This window comes from Pseudophryne corroboree, unplaced genomic scaffold (assembly GCF_028390025.1).
Source record: "Pseudophryne corroboree isolate aPseCor3 unplaced genomic scaffold, aPseCor3.hap2 scaffold_1106, whole genome shotgun sequence".
Classification (NCBI taxonomy): domain Eukaryota; kingdom Metazoa; phylum Chordata; class Amphibia; order Anura; family Myobatrachidae; genus Pseudophryne; species Pseudophryne corroboree.
The window spans coordinates 12,762-36,381 of record NW_026967732.1 but is presented as its reverse complement, the minus strand read 5'-3'; the positions used below and the strand labels follow the sequence as shown (position 1 = coordinate 36,381).

The following is a 23,620-nucleotide window of genomic DNA, read 5'->3' as shown; positions in this document are numbered from 1 at the left end:
TCTAGCCTTGTTCTTCTTTCGAGAGTTCCCTTGTGCTGCCTCAGTTGGATCTCCTTCACTTGACAGGGGGTGCCCGAGCAGCAATCCTCCACAGCTCTAGCCCAACTCCTACTTACCTGCCAGGTGAACTATGATCTTCACTGTTAGGGCAATCAGGATGTGGAATTCCCTGCCAGGGAAGGTGGTAATGGCGGACTCTGTAATTGGATTTAAAAAAGGAATGGATACATTTCTGAATGAAAAAGCTATCCAAGGTTATAATACTTAAAATATCAACATGGTTAATCCGGGGGTAACATGAGTTATAGTAGCTAACTAGTCATAAAACATTATTCAGCAAGTATGTAGAATCATCACAACTTAAAACAGGTTGAACACGATGGGCAATTTGCCTCTATTCAACCTCAAAAACTATGTTACTATATGTTACTATATTACTATGTTACTGTAGTATACAGAACACCACAATATAATGAGCAGTGATAGTGAGCACTGATGAGGATACTAGAACTGACACTGAGCAGCAAGATGCAGCACTGGACTATTAGTAATGTACTGTAGTATGCTGAGCACCACAATGCAGCACAAGACAATGAGCAGTGATACTGAGCACTGATGAGGATACTACTGAGAACTGACACTGAGCAGGAGAGACACACTACTAGTATTACAGAGCAGCAATAAGTAACCACTGATACTGAGCACTGATATTGAGATTTCCACTGAGAGAACATAGCCACGTCCTCTCCGCTCTCTCTTCAATGCACGAGTAAAAATGGCGGCAACGCGCAGCTCTTTATATGGAATCCGAATCTCGCGAGAATCCGACAGCGGGATGATGACATTTTCCCTTGTTCAGGTTTTCCGAGTCAGGCGGGAACAACCGAGCCTGCCTCGGACCAGTGTAAACCACGTGGAGTTCGTCGGGAATTCGGTTCTCGGAGAACCGAACCCGCTCCTCTCTACCTTATACCCATCAATTTTTTTATTTTCAATCTAAGCCCCTGCAGTTTTCTGTAAGCATCTGCTTCGCTATGATGATCAACAAGTCACAAGGGCAAACACTCAGGGCTTGAGGCGTAGATCTTAGGACCAGCTGCTACAAGCATGGCAGAGGTGTCACTATCACTGGTGACACCCAGAGAGGTGGCGAGGGAGATTGTAATGCAGTGCGCGCAGATAAGCAGTGCAATGGTAAAAAGGAGGCATGGTTTCATAGGTAGGGGCGTGGCCTGGTGGCCTGAATCTACATTTTGTTGCTCCGGGTGTCCCGGGGGTTGGGGGCTGCACCCGGGGACTAGTGTGTGTGCGGTGCTGGCTCCTGCACAGTGACAGGGCATGGCCACCGAGCATGACGCCTCCATTCTTGACCATGCTGTAATTGCAGTCGCACTGCAGTTCAGCGTGATCATATAAAATGGTGTAGCCTCCTGCTGGTGCAGACTGTATGTGCGCGCAGGAAGCCGCCACCATTTTTGTGATCACAGCGGCTGAATGTGATGTCATACAGCCGCTGTGACCACGCCCCCTGTGTCTCCTCCGTTGCAGACCCCATTTTGAAGCCTTGCCCCCGCACCGCTCCATCCCTGACTTGGAAATGGAGTGTTGCTGACCCCCCTCTCCCCCCCCCCCCCGCCCCGATTGACAGGCAGAGGCGATCGCATTCTCTGCGGGGTGCCGCAGAAAATGCAGGCACATGCGTATGCTCTTAGCAATTTTTGCAGTTGGATCGCTTATTGTGATTGCAATCCAACCTGAATCAGGCCCTATTACCTATCACAATGCGCTGCGGGCAGTACAAAATTGGGTTAATATAGGAGTAAAACTCCCAGACCTGTGCTCCTTAACTGTACCTGGTGGCTAGTGGAGCGGCTGCCCAGTAATCAGTGTCCACGCCAGTGCGCACACGGTCCACCCCCTACGGCCACGCTCCCCTTCATCAGCGGCCTCGTGATCCGGAAGGGCGGTGTGTGTGTGACTGACCTTAGGAAGAAACTGGAGCCTCCGCTGCAGTGACCCAGCAACCAGGGCACGGGAGTATACAGCGCCGCTGGGAGTGATGAAGCTGCAGTAAAGATGTCTATTAGACCTAGCCTGCTGCAGCCCTTGTAGATTCTCATAAAACAAGTTCTTCTTTTCTTGTCAAAATTAATAGCTAAGAATAGGCTGCCTGAGGCAGGCCCCTGTTAAGAGGCCTGCTACTGAAGGCACCAACTACAAACTGAGCTCCCTGTTCATGGAAGCGGGGTTATAGAGGAGAATGCACTGAGCATCTTGGGAACAGTCAAAAGCTTTGAGCCGGTTGGTGCCTCAGATCAAGATCCTACTCTACACCCCAATGTGAATCCTTGTGGAGTCCAGTGTACCCCACAGAAGAAATTAATGTGTCACACCCATTGGCAGCAACCTTAGAATAGCTGCTGACGGGCACAATTGAGAAAGGAAGGGGGGGGGGACATTTGAATCCAGCACATAGATGCAATTCAAATATGTAATTTGTACCTTCCTATTTTAAAATATAATGGATGAACCTCACCCTGTGAGAACAATCTTCATGATCAAGAGATCTCATATGCAAAATAAGTATGAGTTGGGATAGGGCTGGGGAGGGTGGCTGCTCGGGCAGCCCCTCCCCAGTCAAGTTAAGGAGATTCAACTGAGGACGCACAAGGGAACTCTCGTCTGGGGACAACAACTGCAGGGAGACCACATCTGTTCAGATGAACATGGGAGGGTGGAAGGCTGCCTAATATTGAAGCACCATCAAATATCAAACCATATGCAACAACTAGTACAAGCATTCCAGGGGGAAGGTCTGCAGAAGACGGATTTGCATACGGTGATGTCATCCTAGCAGTGGACCAAAGTTGGCTGGAACTCTCATCTGCATATGAAAAGAGAAAAGGGGCATGCAGGGCATGGCGGCCTTTTGCGGTGCTTGGATGACCCCTAGTTCGCATTAAACACCCCCACCCTCCTTTGGTGTGGGGCTCATGTTGGCCATGCCCCATCCCCTGAAGCATTCAAGCTGATTTCTTGCAGCAGCTGGGCACTGTAACAGCTCCAGAGCTGTTCTGTAAGGCAAGTAAAAGGGTGTGGGCCCTGCAGCACCACCTGTAGTTCGCATTGTGCGTTGGAAGGCACAAAGTAAGCAGACGGGAGGAGAAGTCAGGATAGTGCGCAAGGGCATCCTTTTCTCTTAGTCCGTAGAGGATGCTGGGGTCACATTAAGAACCATGGGGTGTAGACGGGATCCGCAAGAGACATGGGCACTTTAAGACTTTCAAAGGGTGTGAACTGGCTCCTCCCTCTATTCCCCTCCTCCAGACTCCAGTTATAGGAACTGTGCCCAGGGAGACGGACATTTCGAGGAAAGGATTTATTGTTAAACTAAGGTGAGCATCTTACCAGCTCACACCTTAAGCATGCCGCAGAACGTGGCATTCAACAGAACACAAGCCAACGGCATGAACAATTGCAGCAAAAAGCTGACCAGAACCATAACACAACATGTGTATAACCACAAGTAATAACTGCAGACACAGTATGGACTGGGACGGGTGCCCAGCATCCTCTACGGACTAAGAGAAAAGGATTTACCGGTAGGTATTAAAATCCTATTTTCTCATACGACCTAGAGGATGCTGGGGTCACATTAAGAACCATGGGGTTATACCAAAGCTCTTGAACGGGTGGGAGAGTGCGTACGACTCTGCAGCACCGAATGACCCAACTTGAGGTTATCATCAGCCAAGGTATCAAACTTGTAAAACTTAGCAAAAGTGTTTACTAAATAGCTGCTCGGCAAAGTTGCAATGCCGAGACTCCCCGACCAGCTGCCCAGGATGAACCCACCTTTCTAGTAGAATGGGTCTTCACCTAATTCAGTAACGGCAATCCTGCCGTGGAATGAGCATGCTGAATCTTACCACAGATCCAGCGCATAATGGTCTACATGGAAGCAGGACACCCAATCCTGTTGGGAGCATACAGGACAAACAGAGCCTCTGTTTTCCTAATCTGAACCGTTCTGGTGACATAAATTTTCAAAGTTCTGACCACAGCCAGAGACTTTGACTCAACGAAGGTGTCAGTGGCCAAAGGCACCATGTGGAAAGATGAACCACCTTCGGCAGAAATTGTTGACGTGTCCTCAATTCTGCTCTATCTTCATGAAAGATCAAATAAAGGCTCTTGTGATACTGCATGGTTTGTACTGTTTTCCATGTGCTCCCAGATCTTTCAAGCAAGTAGCATGGTCAAGAAAGTTCTGTTTGAAAAGTAACAACATTTACTGTCATTGTTATAGAATTTGGGAGAAAAAACAAGAAGAAATCTGCACTGTTGACGCACTGGACAGAATGAATGAATCATAAAATATAACCTTTATTAAGTATGTATTAAAATTGGATAAATATTAATATTATTATCCCAAACTGCAGTGAAACATAAAGGTTAAAATCACAGAACTAACATACATGTGCATAAGAAGAATAAAGAGATGTGAAAAAAAGGTTTAAAAAGCGTGTCCGTGTGTGATTATTTTTGAAGGCACAACCCTGGCGGGGTTGTTTATATAGATATATATGTTGCTAATAATCACTTTCTAGCGTAATGTTATTAAATAGCTGTTAGTATCTATGTCGTCAGGTACCACTGGGTCGTATCCTATATACTCCCTTCACTCAATAGGGGTTACCTCCCGGGAAGCCATCCCCATTGGCGAATTTGTGGGGGTGATTGAGTATAACCGGTAAGCTAACCTCCAATTTGTGGGGTGCTTAGGTAGATGGGGATCACTTATTTCTCTGTGTCCCCTAAGACTATATTCCTAAATTCAATACCATAGCTTTCTATATCGGATAAGGAATCACTTGATAGGGAAATCTCTATGCATCATGGAAAGATCATATTTATTAATATCCAAACTAAAAAAATGATGAATAGCTTTAATTTAGCTGTTTAGATATAGTTAATTGGCGAGATATACCAACAGGTGCGGTTGCCTTAAGGAATATGGCAATTCTAATATAAATAGCAGCCCTCCTTCATATAATCAGCCAGATCTTATTAAATCTGGTCCAGATATAGCCGTTCAGATATACTTAATTGACAACATATATCAATCGGTGGGGTTGCCTTAAGGAATATAGCAATTCCAATTCTCATATAAATAGCAACCTTCCTTCATATATTCAGCCAGATCTTATTTAATCTGATCTAGGCGTAGGCAATAATGCTTTCCTTAGAGGTATAGCCACCTCAATTCTTATTAGGAAGCAAAGTGTCTGTCATAATGGTTTATCCAATTCATCTAAGAAATAATATATTCCATGTGTCAGAGATTCATTACTCTCTATTTACACTGTTAAAGAGTTAATTCTTATTATGTTACAGTGTAATGAAATTATCATATAGGGAGATGTGGCAATTCCATGTGCTATATATATAATAACCCTTAGTGGTCCAGATTCCACAATGAGGAATTTTCTTATAAACCGCTGAAACACACAGCTATTTGACTGACTTCCAAATATATCTATCTCACTTTGTAACAGTCTTATGATAGAGAAACCGTTACATATTCGGTCACTTAGTTATCTAAAGGTAAACAGACTCAGTGTGAGGGTAATATAATATATCAAATGCGCTGTCAATAATCGTGGTAACTGGTGTAATAATGTGGTATATTGAGTATGCTAGTAAGGCATATAACTGCTCTCCAGCCTTTAAGTGTTACCAATCAATTTGTTACACTGTAAAGGATTTATGGTGTCCTGTTAGGACATGCAGCTGCTAGGCTGACTCAAAGATTTATCCATTTGTAACAATTATGTAACAGTTATATACATGTTACTGGTATTACATATAAATAGTATGACACAGGCCAGCAGTCCCATGTGTCTAGATTCCACAATAGGAGATTTTCTTTGTCTTATAAACTGCTGGAACACACAGCTGCTAGACTGACTTCAAATATATATACCGGTATTACTTTGTAACAGTCTTATAGTAAAGAGACTGTTACACACTGTCATTTAGTTATCTCAAGGTTAGCAGATTCTGTATTACTTTGTAACAGTCTTATAGTAAAGAGACTGTTACACACTGTCATTTAGTTATCTCAAGGTTAGCAGATTCTGTGTGAGGATAGTGTTCTGTTAGAACATGCAGCTGCTAGGCTGACTCATAGAAAATGTATCCATTTGTAACAAATGACACATACAGCATTAAATTAATATCTATAGCAGCCCATGTGACATCTCTACTCTTATCATAATTGTCTGGTTATTGCCAATCTGGACAGCAGGAGTGATATATATTCACTAGTCCCAATATCCCATCATATAAATATACCCACACTGATATACATTCTTATCAAGAGTTATTAGTAGCTATCTGTATGCACTTTAGACATTGTAATTGCTAAGTGACATCATATCTAGTGTATTCCTTTCTTATAGCTCAGCTTCTATTCCCTATTAGTGGAGACTAACAGCTAACATCATAATCATATATTTTTGTTTTATAACATTTCACATGAGTCAAATACACGCGGACACGCCGTGCCCTACACGCGTGTTTCACTGCATCTATGGCAACTTACATTAAAGCTAACAAGAAAGCACACTCGTTCTGTCTTTAAACTGATAAAAGAAACCCCAATAATATGGGGCATGCAAAAATTTAGATAAAACTCAGTTTTGCTCCTCTCCACGGAAATCTTTAGTAAAAGGCGAAAGATTTGTTCGTTCTGAAGAGAAACCAGAGCATGACCAAGATTCCACCTGTCGCCTGAGTGCCATGCCAGCAGTCCTCATTCAGCTCAAAGTGAGCACCCAATATGAAAGAAAGAAAGCAGATTTCTCACCAGGCTTCCCCTTGCTATAAGCATGGTTTGTACTCTTTTCCATGTGCTCCCAGATCTTTCAAGCAATTAGTATGGTCAAGAAAGTTCTGCTTGAAAAGAAACAGACATTTACTGTCATTGTTATACAAATAAACTTACATTAAAGCCAACAAGAAAGCTCACTCGTTCTGTCTTTAAACTGATAAAAGAAACCCCAATAATATGGGGCATGCAAAAATTGAGATAAAACTCAGTTTTGCTCCTCTCCACGGATAATCTTTAATAAAAGGCGAAAGATTTGTTCATTCTGAAGAGAAACCAGAGCATGACCAAGATTCCACCTGTCGCCTGAGTGCCATGCCAGCAGTCCTCATTCAGATCAAAGTGAGCGCCCAATTTGAAAGAAAGCAGATTTCTCACCTGGCTTCTCCTTGCTATAAGCATGGTTTGTACTGTATTCCATGTGCTCCCAGATCTTTCAAGCAAGTAGCATGGTCAAGAAAGTTCTGTTTGAAAAGAAACAAACATTTACTGTAATTTCTATGCAAATGAGCTTTCATTAAAGCACACTCATTCTATCTTTAAACCGATAAAAGAAACCCCAAAAAGATGGGGCATGCAAAAATTGAGGTAAAACTCAGTTTTGCTCCTCTCCACGGAAATCTTTAGTAAAAGGCGAAAGATTTGTTCGTTCTGAAGAGAAACCAGAGCATGACCAAGATTTTCATCTGAAAATATGTGTTCTCCCTGCAGTTGTTGTCCCCAGATGAGAGTTCCCTTGTGCTGCCTCAGTTGAATCTCCTTTACTTGACAGAGATGTGCCTGAGCAGCGGCCCTCCCCAGCCCTATCCCAAATCATACTTATTTTGCATAGGAGATACCATGGTCATGAAGATTGTTCTCCCAGGGTGAGGTTCATTCATTGCATTCTGGGTATGCTGACCCCTGTGATTTCCCCAAATGTGGGAAACTCGACTGCATTATTTGTGGTAGTGGGGGACTGTGTTTGTGCTTTCCTCTGGTCAGCTCTGGTAAAAGTCAGATTTCTTTGTCTCAGATCTTCCTCTAGCCTTGTTCTTCTTTCGAGAGTTCCCTTGTGCTGCCTCAGTTGGATCTCCTTCACTTGAGAGGGGGTGCCCGAGCAGCAATCCTCCACAGCTCTAGCCCAACTCCTACTTACCTGCCAGGTGAGATACTATGATCTTCACTGTTAGGGCAATCAGGATGTGGAATTCCCTGCCAGGGAAGGTGGTAATGGCGGACTCTGTAATTGGATTTAAAAAAGGAATGGATACATTTCTGAATGAAAAAGCTATCCAAGGTTATAATACTTAAAATATCAACATGGTTAATCCGGGGGTAACATGAGTTATAGTAGCTAACTAGTCATAAAACATTATTCAGCAAGTATGTAGAATCATCACAACTTAAAACAGGTTGAACACGATGGGCAATTTGCCTCTATTCAACCTCAAAAACTATGTTACTATATGTTACTATATTACTATGTTACTGTAGTATACAGAAAACCAAAATGCAATGAACAGTGATAGTGAGCACTGATGAGGATACTAGAACTGACACTGAGCAGCAAGATGCAGCACTGGACTATTAGTAATGTACTGTAGTATGCTGAGCACCACAATGCAGCACAAGACAATGAGCAGTGATACTGAGCACTGATGAGGATACTACTGAGAACTGACACTGAGCAGGAGAGACACACTACTAGTATTACTGAGCAGCAATAAGTAACCACTGATACTGAGCACTGCTATTGAGATTTCCACTGAGAGAACATAGCCACGTCCATTCCGCTCTCTCTTCAATGCACAAGTAAAAATGGCGGCAACGCGCAGCTCTTTATATGGAATCCGAATCTCGCGAGAATCCGACAGCGGGATGATGACATTTTCCCTTGTTCAGGTTTTCCGAGTCAGGCGGGAACAACCGAGCCTGCCTCGGACCAGTGTAAACCACGTGGAGTTCGTGGGGAATTCGGTTCTCGGAGAACCGAACCCGCTCCTCTCTACCTTATACCCATCAATTTTTTTATTTTCAATCTAAGCCCCTGCAGTTTTCTGTAAGCATCTGCTTCGCTATGATGATCAACAAGTCACAAGGGCAAACACTCAGGGCTTGAGGCGTAGATCTTAGGACCAGCTGCTACAAGCATGGCAGAGGTGTCACTATTACTGGTGACACCCAGAGAGGTGGCGAGGGAGATTGTAATGCAGTACGCGCAGATAAGCAGCGCAATGGTAAAAAGGAGGCATGGTTTCATAGGTAGGGACGTGGCCTGGTGGCCTGAATCTACATTTTGTTGCTCCGGGTGTCCCGGGGGTTGGGGGCTGCACCCGGGGACTAGTGTGTGAGCGGTGCTGGCTCCTGCACAGTGAAAAGGCATGGCCACCCAGCATGACGCCTCCCTTCTTGACCATGCTGTAATTGCAGTCGCACTGCAGTTCAGCGTGATCATAAAAAATGGTGTAGCCTCCTGCTGGTGCAGACTGTATGTGCGCGCAGGAAGCCGCCACCATTTTTGTGATCACAGCGGCTGAATGTGATGTCATACAGCCGCTGTGACCACGCCCCCTGTGTCTCCTCCGTTGCAGACCCCATTTTGAAGCATTGCCCCTGCACCGCTCCATCCCTGACTTGGAAATGGAGTGTTGCTGACCCACCTATCCCCCCCCCCCCGCCCCGATTGACAGGCAGAGGCGATCGCATTCTCTGCAGGGTGCCGCAGAAAATGCAGGCACATGCGTATGCTCTTAGCAATTTTTGCAGTTGGATCGCTTATTGTGATTGCAATCCAACCTGAATCAGGCCCTATTACCTATCACAATGCGCTGCGGGCAGTACAAAATTGGGTTAATATAGGAGAAAAACCCCCAGACCTGTGCTCCTTAACTGTACCTGGTGACTAGTGGAGCGGCTGCCCAGTAATCAGTGTCCACGCCAGTGCGCACATGGTCCACCCCCTACGGCCACGCTCCCCTTCAACAGCGGCCTCGTGATCCGGAAGGGTGGTGTGTGTGTGACTGACCTTAGGATGAAACCGGAGCCTCCGCTGCAGTGACCCAGCAACCAGGGCACGGGAGTATACAGCGCCGCTGGGAGTGATGAAGCTGCAGTAAAGATGTCTATTAGACCTAGCCTGCTGCAGCCCTTGTAGATTCTCATAAAACAAGTTCTTCTTTTCTTGTCAAAATTTATAGCTAAGAATAGGCTGCCTGAGGCAGGCCCCTGTTAAGTGGCCTGCTACTGAAGGCACCAACTACACACTGAGCTCCCTGTTCATGGAAGCGGGGTTATAGAGGAGAATGCACTGAGCATCTTGGGAACAGTCAAAAGCTTTGAGCCGGTTGGTGCCTCAGATCAAGATCCTACTCTACACCCCAATGTGAATCCTTGTGGAGTCCAGTGTACCCCACAGAAGAAATTAATGTGTCACACCCATTGGCAGCAACCTTAGAATAGCTGCTGACGGGCACAATTGAGAATGGAAGGGGGGGGGGGGACATTTGAATCCAGCACATAAATGCAATTCAAATATGTAATTTGTACCTTCCTATTTTAAAATATAATGGATGAACCTCACCCTGTGAGAACAATCTTCATGATCAAGAAATCTCATATGCAAAATAAGTATGAGTTGGGATAGGGCTGGGGAGGGTGTCTGCTCTGGCAGCCCCTCCCCCGTCAAGTTAAGGAGATTCAACTGAGGAAGCACAAGGGAACTCTCGTCTGGGGACAACAACTGCAGGGAGACCACATCTTTTCAGATGAACATGGGAGGGCGGAAGGCTGCCTAATACTGAAGCACCATCAAATATCAAACCATATGCAACATCTAGTACAAGCATTCCTGGGGGAAGGTCTGCAGCAGACGGATTTGCATACAGTGATGTTATCCAAGCAGTGGGCCAAAGTTGGCTGGAACCCTCATCTGCATATGAAAAGAGAAAAGGGGCGTGCAGGGCATGGCGGCCTTTTGCAGTGCTTGGATGACCCCTAGTTCTCATTAAACACCCCCACCCTCCTTTGGTGTGGGGCTCATGTTGGCCATGCCCCATCCCCTGAAGCATTCAAGCTGATTTCTTGCAGCAGCTGGGCACTGTAACAGCTCCAGAGCTGTTCTGTAAGGCAAGTAAAAGGGTGTGGGCCCTGCAGCACCACCTGTAGTTCGCATTGTGTGTTGGAAGGCACAAAGTAAGCAGACGGGAGGAGAAGTCAGGATAGTGCGCAAGGGCATCCTTTTCTCTTAGTCCGTAGAGGATGCTGGGGTCACATTAAGAACCATGGGGTATAGACGGGATCCGCAAGAGACATGGGCACTTTAAGACTATCAAAGGGTGTGAACTGGCTCCTCCCTCTATGCCCCTCCTCCAGACTCCAGTTATAGGAACTGTGCCCAGGGAGACGGACATTTCGAGGAAAGGATTTATTGTTAAACTAAGGTGAGCATCTTACCAGCTCACACCTTAAGCATGCCGCAGAATGTGGCATTCAACAGAACACAAGCCAACGGCATGAACAATTGCAGCAAAAAGCTGACCAGAACCATAACACAACATGTGTATAACCACAAGTAATAACTGCAGACACAGTATGGACTGGGACGGGTGCCCAGCATCCTCTACAGACTAAGAGAAAAGGATTTACCGGTAGGTATTAAAATCCTATTTTCTCATACGACCTAGAGGATGCTGGGGTCACATTAAGAACCATGGGGTTATACCAAAGCTCTTGAACGGGTGGAAGAGTGCGTACGACTCTGCAGCACCGAATGACCCAACTTGAGGTTATCATCGGCAGGGATGCAGTGGCGTTAATGTTTCCTGGTGTCAACCTGTATTATTTCAGTAGATATTGAAATGAGGATGCATCTTGCTGCCTTTCCAATGAAGCAAGTTTAATTTAGTAATAGGTGAAAAACCATCCCTACAAAGATGTTAATCAGATACTTGGCTTTGTGGACACTTTTCAGAGAACAAATTTGTTAGCATAAAAATAAAGCCAGAAAATGAAGAGCTGTTTAATCACTCAATTGGATTTTTTTGCCAGCATATTTCTTTTTCTCTGCAAACCACTGCTAAATTGTGCTTCCTAGCTGTTTTTATAAAATCACTGAATCAAATCTAACTCTGATTACATCAGAGAAGGCCAGGTACCCTACACCATAACAGGGGTTTTTGAAATTTTGACTTGTCTACTTAAAGATCACCAAAATCTGATAACAAGGTCAATTACATCCCTGGGTGGGATTGAACCACCAACCCTTTGGTTAATAACCAATCACACTAACCGATTGCACCACAGAGACACTTTGCAAAAGTCCATACTGACAAAGGCTAATAAGCATTCATCTAGAACGTTTCCTAGAAAAACTTTAAAAAGTCAATAATCTGGAGAGTTTTTGTAAGATGTTTCTTCCATCAACCAACGAAGAAACACATTGGTACTTTCCCATGATGAGTGAGTGCTTCAGGATCTCTTGCACTTACATGTGCAGCAGAGTACTGTAATGAAAGCATGCTGGGTTCATAACCCAGAGGTAGGCAGATTGAAACTATCCTCTGCTATATGCATTTTTTTTTGTTAATTAAAGTAATCCAAAACTGGGATTGATATTTTTTCTCTTTTATTTTTACTTAAAGTACAATAACTTTTACCATTTTAATATGTTTTAATAGTATATTGACAGTATTGTTTTCTTTCAAAAATCCACTTAATTTTCTTTACCCTATTATTAAAATGGTAATTGACAAAAACAAACTACATTGTCACCAGAAGAGCAATACAAAATGTACAAGTGATATATTAAAATCATCTTTCCAGCTTGAATTTCAATGATGCATTGGGGCAACGATTTTGTGAGAAACATCTTCACCCTTAAATAAAGATTTTCTTAATTCCTTACCTGTGTGCTAATTAGATATCACCTTGTTTTCACATTAAACAGACTTCCACATGAGAAAGCAGCAAGGATGCAGTAGCGTTAATGTTTCCTGGTGTCAACCTGTATTATTTCAGTAGATATTGAAATGAGGATGCATCTTGCTGCCTTTCCAATGAAGCAAGTTTAATTTAGTAATAGGTGAAAAACCATCCCTACAAATATGTTAATCAGATACTTGGCTTTGTGGACTCTTTTCAGAGAACAAATTAGTTAGCATAAAAATAAAGCCAGAAAATGAAGAGCTGTTTAATCACTCAATTGGATTTTTCTGCCAGCATATTTCTTTTTCTCTGCAACCCACTGCTAAATTGTGCTTCCTAGCTGTTTTTATAAAATCACTGAATCAAATCTAACTCTGATTACATCAGAGAAGGCCAGGTACCCTACACCATAACAGGGGGTTTGAAATTTTGACTTGTCTACTTAAAGATCACCAAAATCTGATAACAAGGTCAATTAAGTCCCTGGGTGGGATTGAACCACCAACCTTTTGGTTAATAGCCTTACACACTAACTGATTGCGCCACAGCGACACTTTGCAAAAGTATATACTGACAAAGGCTAATAAGCATTCATCTAGAACGATTCCTAGAAACATTTTAAAAAGTCAATAATGTGGAGAGTTTTTGTAAGATGTTTCTTCCATCAACCAATGAAGAAACACATTGGTACTTTCCCATGATGAGTGAGTGCTTCAGGATCTCTTGCACTTACATGTGCAGCAGAGTACTGTAATGGAAGCATGCTGGGTCCATAACCCAGAGGTAGGCAGATTGAAACTATCCTCTGCTATATGCATTTTTTTTGTTAATTAAAGTAATCCAAAACTGGGATTGATATTTTTGCTCTTTTATTTTTACTTAAAGTACAATAACTTTTACCATTTTAATTTGTTTTAATAGTATATTGACAGTATTGTTTTCTTTCAAAAATCCAATTAATTTTCTTTACCCGATTATTAAAATGGTAATTGACAAAAACAAACTACATTGTCACCAGAAGAGCAATACAAAATGTACAAGTGATATATTAAAATCATCTTTCCAGCTTGAATTTCAATGATGCATTGGGGCAACGATTTTGTGAGAAACATCTTCACCCTTAAATAAAGATTTTCTTAATTCCTTACCTGTGTGCTAATTAGATATCACCTTGTTTTCACATTAAACAGACTTCCACATGAGAAAACAGCAAAGATGCAGTGGCGTTAATGTTTCCTGGTGTCAACCTGTATTATTTCCGTAGATATTGAAATGAGGATGCATCTTGCTGCCTTTCCAATGAAGCAAGTTTAATTTAGTAATAGGTGAAAAACCATCCCTACAAAGATGTTAATCAGATACTTGGCTTTGTGGACACTTTTCAGAGTACAAATTTGTTATCATAAAAATAAAGCCAGAAAATGAAGAGCTGTTTAATCACTCAATTGGATTTTTCTGCCAGCATTTTTCTTTTTCTCTGCAACCCACTGCTAAATTGTGCTTCCTAGCTGATTTTTTATAAAATCACTTAATCAAATCTAACTCTGATTACATCAGAGAAGGCCAGGTACCCTACACCATAAGAGGAGGTTTGCAATTTTGACTTGTCTACTTAAATATCACCAAAATCTGATCACAAGGTCAATTACGTCCCTGGGTGGGATTGAACCACCAACGTTTTGATTAATAGCTGAACACACTAACCGATTGCGCCACAGAGACACTTTGCAAAAAGTCCATACTGACAAAGACTAATAAGCATTCATTAGAACGTTTCCTAGAAAAACTTTAAAAAGTCAATAATCTGGAGAGTTTTTGTAAGATGTTTCTTCCAGCAACCAATGAAGAAACACATTGGTACTTTTGCATGATGAGTGAGTGCTTCAGGATCTCTTGCACTTACATGTGCAGCAGAGTACTGCAATGGAAGCATGCTGGGCCCATAACCCAGAGGTAGGCAGATTGAAACTATCCTTTGCTATATGCATTTTTTTTTTGTTCATTAAAGTAATCCAAAACTGGGATTGATATTTTAGCTTTTATTTTTACTTAAAGTACAATAACTTTTACCATTTTAATTTGTTTTAATAGTATATTGACAGTATTGTTTTCTTTCAAAAATCCACTTAATTTTCTTTACCCTATTATTAAAATGGTAATTGACAAAAACAAACTACATTGTCACCAGAAGAGCAATACAAAATGTACAAGTGATATATTAAAATCATCTTTCCAGCTTGAATTTCAATGATGCATTGGGGCAACGATTTTGTGAGAAACATCTTCACCCTTAAATAAAGATTTTCTTAATTCCTTACCTGTGTGCTAATTAGATATCACCTTGTTTTCACATTAAACAGACTTCCACATGAGAAAACAGCAAAGATGCAGTGGCGTTAATGTTTCCTGGTGTCAACCTGTATTATTTCCGTAGATATTGAAATGAGGATGCATCTTGCTGCCTTTCCAATGAAGCAAGTTTAATTTAGTAATAGGTGAAAAAACATCCCTACAAAGATGTTAATCAGATACTTGGCTTTGTGGACACTTTTCAGAGAACAAATTTGTTATCATAAAAATAAAGCCAGAAAATGAAGAGCTGTTTAATCACTCAATTGGATTTTTCTGCCAGCATTTTTCTTTTTCTCTGCAACCCACTGCTAAATTGTGCTTCCTAGCTGTTTTTTTATAAAATCACTTAATCAAATCTGATTACATCAGAGAAGGCCAGGTACCCTACACCATAAGAGGGGGTTTGCAATTTTGACTTGTCTACTTAAATATCACCAAAATCTGATTACAAGGTCAATTACGTCCCTGGGTGGGATTGAACCACCAACCTTTTGAGTAATAGCTGAACACACTAACCGATTGCGCCACAGAGACACTTTGCGAAAAGTACATACTGACAAAGATTAATAAGCATTCATCTAGAACGTTTCCTAGAAAAACTTTAAAAAGTCAATAATCTGGAGAGTTTTTGTAAGATGTTTCTTCCAGCAACCAATGAAGAAACACATTGGTACTTTCGCATGATGAGTGAGTGCTTCAGGATCTCTTGCACTTACATGTGCAGCAGAGTACTGCAATGGAAGCATGCTGGGCCCATAACCCAGAGGTAGGCAGATTGAAACTATCCTTTGCTATATGCATTTTTTTTTTTGTTCATTAAAGTAATCCAAAACTGGGGTTGATATTTTAGCTTTTATTTTTACTTAAAGTACAATAACTTTTACCATTTTAATTTGTTTTAGTCCAAATGGCATATCAGCAGTCAGCACTAACTGGTGACATGCCATTTGTACAAGTAAGCCATGTGTGACTAATATATAAACATACTTTATTAAATAACACCTCAAACTATCATACCCAGGATTCAAACCTATAACCTGTTGAATTCTAATCAAACACCCTACCCATGGAGCTACTTGATCCTGCATCTTTTCTAACCTCCAAAAACAGATTCAGTTGCATTTTCCAGCGTGTTTTGTTTGCGCCTTTGCAAATGTCTTACATCGACAAACTTATTTAGTACTATTTTGCAAATAGGGTTACATTGTCGCAACATTGTGTTCCCTAATTGCTTGATTTTTTAAATGCAACAATGCAGACACCTGATAATTGCTCTGTGGAGTCTTATTTTGTGTTTTGTGTTTAGTCTTTAGATCTGAATTTGAATGTACTAGTGAACTAACTTAATTTCCTACTTCTAAATTCATTCCTAAATTCACTACTTACATGAATCCTGTAGTTGGGCATTTTGGGACTTCGATTGTGGGCATTGTTTTGTGTCCAGACCAGCAGCAGGTGGTGTGCATTTGCTGGAAAGGCATCGAAGACCTCCGATATGCTGCATCTCCTGATGTGTGTCTCCCTCAAGTGGCTGTCAGCAAATGCCTGCTAGACACCCCATTCCAAGCTGATTGTGACATCATGGAACATGCATCATAGAACAGGCATGCTAAAACATGGGTCTTCAACCTGCGACCCTCCAGCTGCTGTGGAACTACACATCCCAGCATGCCCTGCCTCAGTTTTAGCATACCTTAATAGCAAAACTGTGGCAGGGCATGCTGGGATGTGTAGTTTCACAGCAGCTGGAGGGCCACAGGATGAAGACCCATGTGCTAGAGCCGTTGAAAAACGGATAGTGTTCCCAAGCCTTCCATCCTGGAATATCTTTGGTCTTTCGCCAATGAAGAAAGCAATCCCTCCCTCCAGCAGACCCTTCAACCACAATACAAGATCACAGCCAAAAGGCCGAGAAGCAACTACACTTGAGCTTAACAAAAATGGCTAAAACTTAGTGGAGGAAAGTGCAGTGCACCAAAACATAAGCTGACACAATCATGGAGAATGCGCCAGCATATATGCTCTTCTATCTATATTTTGCAAACATGCTCTTGTCCCCTCCAGCTGCTCTATGTAGATTTAACGTCTGGCAAGGTGCATAACCCACTGACAAGCAGGCACACTCCTGCATGAGTTTTCACTCTCACTAGCTGGATGATACACAATCATTTGCATGTGCTCCACCTCCGACACACCACCCACCCAACCACCCAGTCACCAGAGCCACCCACAAACCAACTGGCTCCGTGATTTAATTTGCACAGTGTAGTCATCCAGGCAGCATGTCCTTCTCAATGGAAGGATCTCTGGTTCCATGGAATCTTCCGCATTGGAATGCTGCGGAACAAAAAGGATTTAAATATTCAGCTTGCTAGCATTCAATGTACCTGCGGCTTGGCTCTAGCACATGGGTCTTCATCCTGTGGCCCTCCAGCTGCTGTGAAACTACACATCCCAGCATGCCCTGCCACAGTTTTGCTATAAGGTATGCTAAAACTGAGGCAGGGCATGCTGGGATGTGTAGTTCCACAGCAGCTGGAGGGTCGCAGGTTGAAGACCCATGTTTTAGCATGCCTGTTCTATGATGCATGTTCCGTGATGTCACAATCAGCTTGGAATGGGGTGTCTAGCAGGCATTTGCTGACAGCCACTTGAGGGAGACACACATCAGGAGATGCAGCATATCGGAGGTCTTCGATGCCTTTCCAGCAAATGCACACCACCTGCTGCTGGTCTGGACACAAAACAATGCCCACAATCGAAGTCCCAAAATGCCCAACTACAGGATTCATGTAAGTAGTGAATTTAGGAATGAATTTAGAAGTAGGAAATTAAGTTAGTTCACAAGTACATTCAAATTCAGATCTAAAGTCTAGGTAGGCCTCACGTCCTGGCAGCCGCCAGCATTTAAAAATGCCTTGATTAGAGGTACGGAATTAAATGTAGATAAGAAGTAGACACAAAATAAGACTCCGCAGAGCAGTTATCAGGTGTTTTTATCAATTGTTGCATTTAAAAAATCAAGCAATTAGGGAACACAATGTTGCAACAATGTAACCCTATTTGCAAAATAGTACTAAATAAGTTTGTCGATGTAAGACATTTGCAAAGGCGCATCCAAAACACGCTGGAAAATGCTACTGAATCTGTTTTTGGAGGCTAGAATAGGAAATGTGCATCGGTCCTACAAGTACTGAAAGCTCTTCTCCCATCTCCCTTTTCTGAAAAGCCATTTAATATATGGTTCCCAGATAGGGGACATATCAGATATTGCCTTTCAAAAGCAGCAAATATCATACCACTTCTATTGCCATCAAAGATAAACATTGATTGTTTTCAGATATTGGATTGAAAAAGCAGTCTTTATTGACATAAAGAAGCAAAAAAACATACATAAACATTACACACATAAGTACTGTGTTGCAGCACAGCCAAAACACAATACAAATGCTGTCGGTATAGTACAGTTCAAGAACTACAGCACAGGTCAGCCTACACTATAAATCATGAACTGCACTATACATTTAAACAATACAATAGTTAATAAGGCTATGGGTGTGGAGTGTAAGAGGGTGACGGAATCACAAGCCCAAAGCTTTATTGAAAGACAGACACATATAAAGGGAGGATTAATAAATACAAAGATACCCTTTACTATAGAATGTAGTCCAATCCGGTCTTTCAACTCTTCCACAACTGAAAAACGGATAGTGTTCCCAAGCCTTCCATCCTGGAATATCTTCAGTCTCTCGCCAATGAAGAAAACAATCCCTCCAGCAGACTCTTCAACCACAATACAATATCACAGCCAAAAGAGCGAGAAGCAACTACACTTGCGTTTAAACAAAATGGCTAAAACTTAGTGAAAGTGCAGTGCACCAAAACATAAGCTGACACAATCATGGAGAATGCGCCAGCATATATGCTCTTCTGTCTATATTTTCCAAACCTGCTCTTGTCCCCTCCAGTTGCTCCATGTAGATTTGACGTCTGGCAAGGTGCATAACTCACTGACAAGCAGGCACACTCCTGCATGAGTTTTCTCTCTCACTAGCTGGATGATACACATTCATTTGCATGTGCTCCACCTCCGACACACCGCCCACCCAACCACCCAGTCACCAGAGCCACCCACAAGCCAACTGGCTCCGTGATTTAATTTGCACAGTGCAGTCATCCAGGCAGCATGTCCTTCTCAATGGAATAATCTCTGGTTCCATGGAATCTTCCGCATTGGAATGCTGCGGAACAAAAAGGATTTAAACATTCAGCTTGCTAGCATTCAATGTACCTGCGGTTTGGTTCTAGCACATGGGTCTTCATCCTGTTGCCCTCCAGCTGCTGTGAAACTACACATCCCAGCATGCCCTGCTACAGTTTTGCTATTAAGGTATGCTAAAACTGAGGCAGGGCATGCTGGGATATGTAGTTCCACAGCAGCTGGAGGGTCGCAGGTTGAAGACCCATGTTCTAGCATGCCTGTTCTATGATGCATGTTCCGTGATGTCACAATCAGCTTGGAATGGGGTGTCTAGCATGCATTTGCTGACAGCCACTTGAGGCAGACACACATCAGGAGATGCAGCATATCGGAGGTCTTCGATGCCTTTCCAGCAAATGCACACCACCAGCTGCTGGTCTGGACACAAAACAATGCCCACAATTGAAGGCTCAAAATGCCCAACTACAGGATTAATGTAAGTAGTGAATTTAGGAATGAATTTAGAAGTAGGAAATTAAGTTAGTTCACAAGTACATTCAAATTCAGATCTAAAGACTAGGTAGGCCTCACGTCCTGGCAGCACCCAGCATTTAAAAATGCCTTGATTATAGGTAGGGAATTAAATGTAGATAAGAAGTAGACACAAAAGAAGACTCCACAGAGCAATTATCAGGTGTCTTTATCAATTTTTGCATTTAAAAAATCAAGCAATTAGGGAACACAATGTTGCGACAATGTAACCCTATTTGCAAAATAGTACTAAATAAGTTTGTCGATGTAAGACATTTGCAAAGGCGCAAACAAAACACGCTGGAAAATGCAACTGAATCTGTTTTTGGAGGTTAGAATAGATGCAGGATCAAGTAGCTCAATGGGTAGGGTGTTTGATTAGAATTTAACAGGTTATAGGTTTGAATCCTGGGTATGATAGTTTGAGGTGTTATTTAATAAAGTATGTTTATATATTAGTCACACATGGCTTACTTGTACAAATGGCATGTCACCAGTTAGTGCTGACTGCTGATATGCCATTTACACAAACATGCCATGTGTGACTGTATATGCATTTAAGGAGGGCACCCCTGCAAAACCACAAACCATTGAGTGTCAAGTATACTAGATATATCTTCATATCTCATGTGCTTTCTCTGAGACCAATCTTGTTATGCCCCTTCCCCACAAGGCATGCGCCTTTTGTCCATATTGCAAAAATGGGGGGGAGGGCATATAATTCTCTGTCACAGGGCACCAAAAAGTCTAGTTATGGCTCTGGTATGCATTATGTAATCTGGCAGACCATCTCTCCAACACTGGCTGGTTGGAATAGAAATCCGGTTATCTATGTGAGCAAATGACCATCAACGATTTACTCTCAAACACTAAAAAATGGACAAAAATGGTCCCCTAAACAAATTGGTTAAATTTTGGGTTTAACCAATTTGTGTAATGACCATTTTTGACCACTTTTCTAGTGTTTGGGAGCAAATGGTTAATTGACATTTGCTCCTATACATTACCAGATTTTCATTCCATCCATCCAGACTGGATAGATAGCCTGACAGATAATTGTGTAGTGTACGCCCAGGATAACTGTTAGTCATGCTTTATTTTATGGCGGCACATAAATGGGTGGACAGATCCAGGGCAAGCACTGCCCACTCATGCATAGTTGTCAACTGATGTGAAGTTCCAGGGGGCAATCTCAGTTATAAAGAGAAGTATCTGGAAATTGTCCCTAGTTAAAAAAAAAAAATTTGATCAACTCCATTTATTTAGTATGATATCCCAGGTGATAGGATGCCGGCAGTCAGAACAACATACTTTATTAAATAACACATCTCAAACTACCATACCCAGGATTCAAACCTATAACCTGTTGAATTCTAATCAAACACCCTACCTATTGAGCTATTTGATCCTGCATAAAAATTGTGAACATTATATGAAGCTATTGGTACTTTGCAAAAAAAAAGAATCAGCATTACAACGCAGCAGATCCATGCAGTTTGCAGCCACACACTACATGTATCTGCTCAGCCACAATGCTGATTATTTCTTCACAAAGTACAAGGTGAGCTCCAAACAGAATTCTCTAGCTTAGAATTATACCTTTCTTTGCCAAACCTAGAAGTCGGGCCCCCCACCCTGGGATCCCCCAGAGGGAGGCCTGCACCGTCATGCGGCAGGCTTGTCCGTTTTGGAAGCAGGCTGATGGGCAGCCCAGGATTGCTTCAGTCTGGGCTTGGCAGGTCTGGAAACATGAGCTTGCTTTGGGTATGCCTGACCTTGGGTACGCTTTACCTGGAGGATGAAAGGGCCAAGAAAAGTACTTTTAGCCTTCTGCGTGGTAGGAGTCATACTAGGTAGGCAAGCTGTTTTAGCAGTAGCCAGATCAGCTACAATCTTATTGAGGTCTTCTCCAAAAGGAGATTCAACTGAGGCAGCACAAGGGAACTCTCATCTGGGGACAACAACTGCAGGGAGAACACATATTTTCAGATGAACATGGTAGGGCAGAAGGCTGCCTAATACTGAAGCACCCCCAAACAACAAATCAAATGCAACTTACTTGACAGAGATGTGCCTGAGCAACGGCCCTCCCCAGCCCTATCCCAAATCATACTTATTTTGCATAGGAGATACCATGGTCATGAAGATTGTTCTCCCAGGGTTAGGTTCATTCATTGCATTCTGGGTATGCTGACCCCTGTGATTTCCCCAAATGTGGGAAACTCGACTGCATTATTTGTGGTAGTGGGGGACTGTGTTTGTGCTTTCCTCTGGTCAGCTCTGGTAAAATTCAGATTTCTTTGTCTCAGATCTTCCTCTAGCCTTGTTCTTCTTTCGAGAGTTCCCTTGTGCTGCCTCAGTTGGATCTCCTTCACTTGACAGGGGGGTGCCCGAGCAGCGACCCTCCCCAGCTCTAGCCCAACTCCTACTTACCTGCCAGGTGAGATACTATGATCATGAAGTTGCTTCTCCCAGGGCAAGGCTCACCCATTGCACTCTGGGTGTGCTGCCCCTGCGATTTCCCCAAATGTGGGAAACTTGACTGCATAATTTGAGTTTTCCCTGGTCGGCTCTCATGTAATTCAGATCTCTTTGTCTCAGGTCTCTCTCCAGCCTAGTTTGCTGTCTGGTTCCACTTCTTTTTTCTTGAGCCCCTCCCTTCTATACCCTTGTGCACTATCCTGACTTCTCCTCCCGTCTGCTTACTTTGTGCCTCCCAATGCACAATGCAAACTACGGGTAGTGCTGCAGGGCCCACACCCTTTTACTTGCTTTACAGAGCAGCTCTGGAGCTGTTACAGTGCCCAGCTGCTGCAAGAAATCAGCTTGAATACTTCAGGGGCTGGGGAATGGCCAACATGAGCCCCACACTGAAGGAGGGTGGGGGTGCTTAATGCGAACTAGGGGTCATCCAAGCACCACAAAAGGCCTCCATGCCCTGCACGCTCCTTTTCTCTTTTCATATGCAGACGAGGGTTGAAGCCAACTTTGACCCACTGCTTGGATGACATCACCATATTCAAATCCATCTGCTGCAGGCCATCCCCCAGGAATGCTTGCACTAGTTGTTGCATTTGGTTTGTTGTTTGGGGGTGCTTCAGTATTAGGCAGCCTTCTGCCACCCCATGTTCATCTGAAAATATGTGTTCTCCCTGCAGTTGTTGTCCCCAGATGAGAGTTCCCTTGTGCTGCCTCAGTTGAATCTCCTTTACTTGACAGAGATGTGCCTGAGCAGCGGCCCTCCCCAGCCCTATCCCAAATCATACTTATTTTGCATAGGAGATACTATTGTCATGAAGATTGTTTTCCCAGGGTGAGGTTCATTCATTGCATTCTGGGTATGCTGACCCCTGTGATTTCCCCAAATGTGGGAAACTCGACTGCATTATTTGTGGTAGTGGTGGACTGTGTTTGTGCTTTCCTCTGGTCAGCTCTGGTAAAGTCAGATTTCTTTGTCTCAGATCTTCCTCTAGCCTTGTTCTTCTTTTGAGAGTTCCCTTGTGCTGCCTCAGTTGGATCTCCTTCATTTGAAAGGTAGTGCCCGAGCAGCGACCCTCCCCAGCTCTAGCCCAACTCCTACTAACCTGCCAGGTGAGATACTATGATCATGAAGGTGCTTCTCCCAGGGCAAGGCTCACCCATTGCACTCTGGGTGTGCTGCCCCTTGCGATTTCCCCAAATGTGGGAAACTTGACTGCATAATTTGTGTTTCCCCTGGACGGCTCTCGTATAATTCAGAT

The 23,620-nt window shown here is 43.0% G+C and overlaps 8 non-coding genes across 8 annotated transcripts; 5 read left to right on the top strand and 3 right to left on the bottom strand.

Annotated features, from left to right (window-relative positions):
- Positions 1-6,658: 6,658 nt before the first annotated feature.
- Positions 6,659-6,774, bottom strand: LOC134989326 (U5 spliceosomal RNA). Its single transcript, XR_010194602.1, has one exon. It is a non-coding gene; the product is annotated as a U5 spliceosomal RNA (small nuclear RNA).
- Positions 6,775-7,060: 286 nt separating this feature from the next.
- On the bottom strand, positions 7,061-7,177 carry LOC134989333 (U5 spliceosomal RNA). The gene has a single exon (XR_010194609.1). It is a non-coding gene; the product is annotated as a U5 spliceosomal RNA (small nuclear RNA).
- A 270-nt stretch (positions 7,178-7,447) lies between these two features.
- LOC134989323 (U5 spliceosomal RNA) lies at positions 7,448-7,563 on the bottom strand. The gene has a single exon (XR_010194599.1). It is a non-coding gene; the product is annotated as a U5 spliceosomal RNA (small nuclear RNA).
- A 144-nt stretch (positions 7,564-7,707) lies between these two features.
- Positions 7,708-7,871, top strand: LOC134989376 (U1 spliceosomal RNA). The gene has a single exon (XR_010194648.1). It is a non-coding gene; the product is annotated as a U1 spliceosomal RNA (small nuclear RNA).
- Positions 7,872-21,989: 14,118 nt separating this feature from the next.
- On the top strand, positions 21,990-22,153 carry LOC134989342 (U1 spliceosomal RNA). The gene has a single exon (XR_010194617.1). It is a non-coding gene; the product is annotated as a U1 spliceosomal RNA (small nuclear RNA).
- A 152-nt stretch (positions 22,154-22,305) lies between these two features.
- Positions 22,306-22,468, top strand: LOC134989302 (U1 spliceosomal RNA). The gene has a single exon (XR_010194585.1). It is a non-coding gene; the product is annotated as a U1 spliceosomal RNA (small nuclear RNA).
- A 674-nt stretch (positions 22,469-23,142) lies between these two features.
- On the top strand, positions 23,143-23,306 carry LOC134989357 (U1 spliceosomal RNA). The gene has a single exon (XR_010194631.1). It is a non-coding gene; the product is annotated as a U1 spliceosomal RNA (small nuclear RNA).
- Positions 23,307-23,456: 150 nt separating this feature from the next.
- Positions 23,457-23,620, top strand: LOC134989373 (U1 spliceosomal RNA). The gene has a single exon (XR_010194645.1). It is a non-coding gene; the product is annotated as a U1 spliceosomal RNA (small nuclear RNA).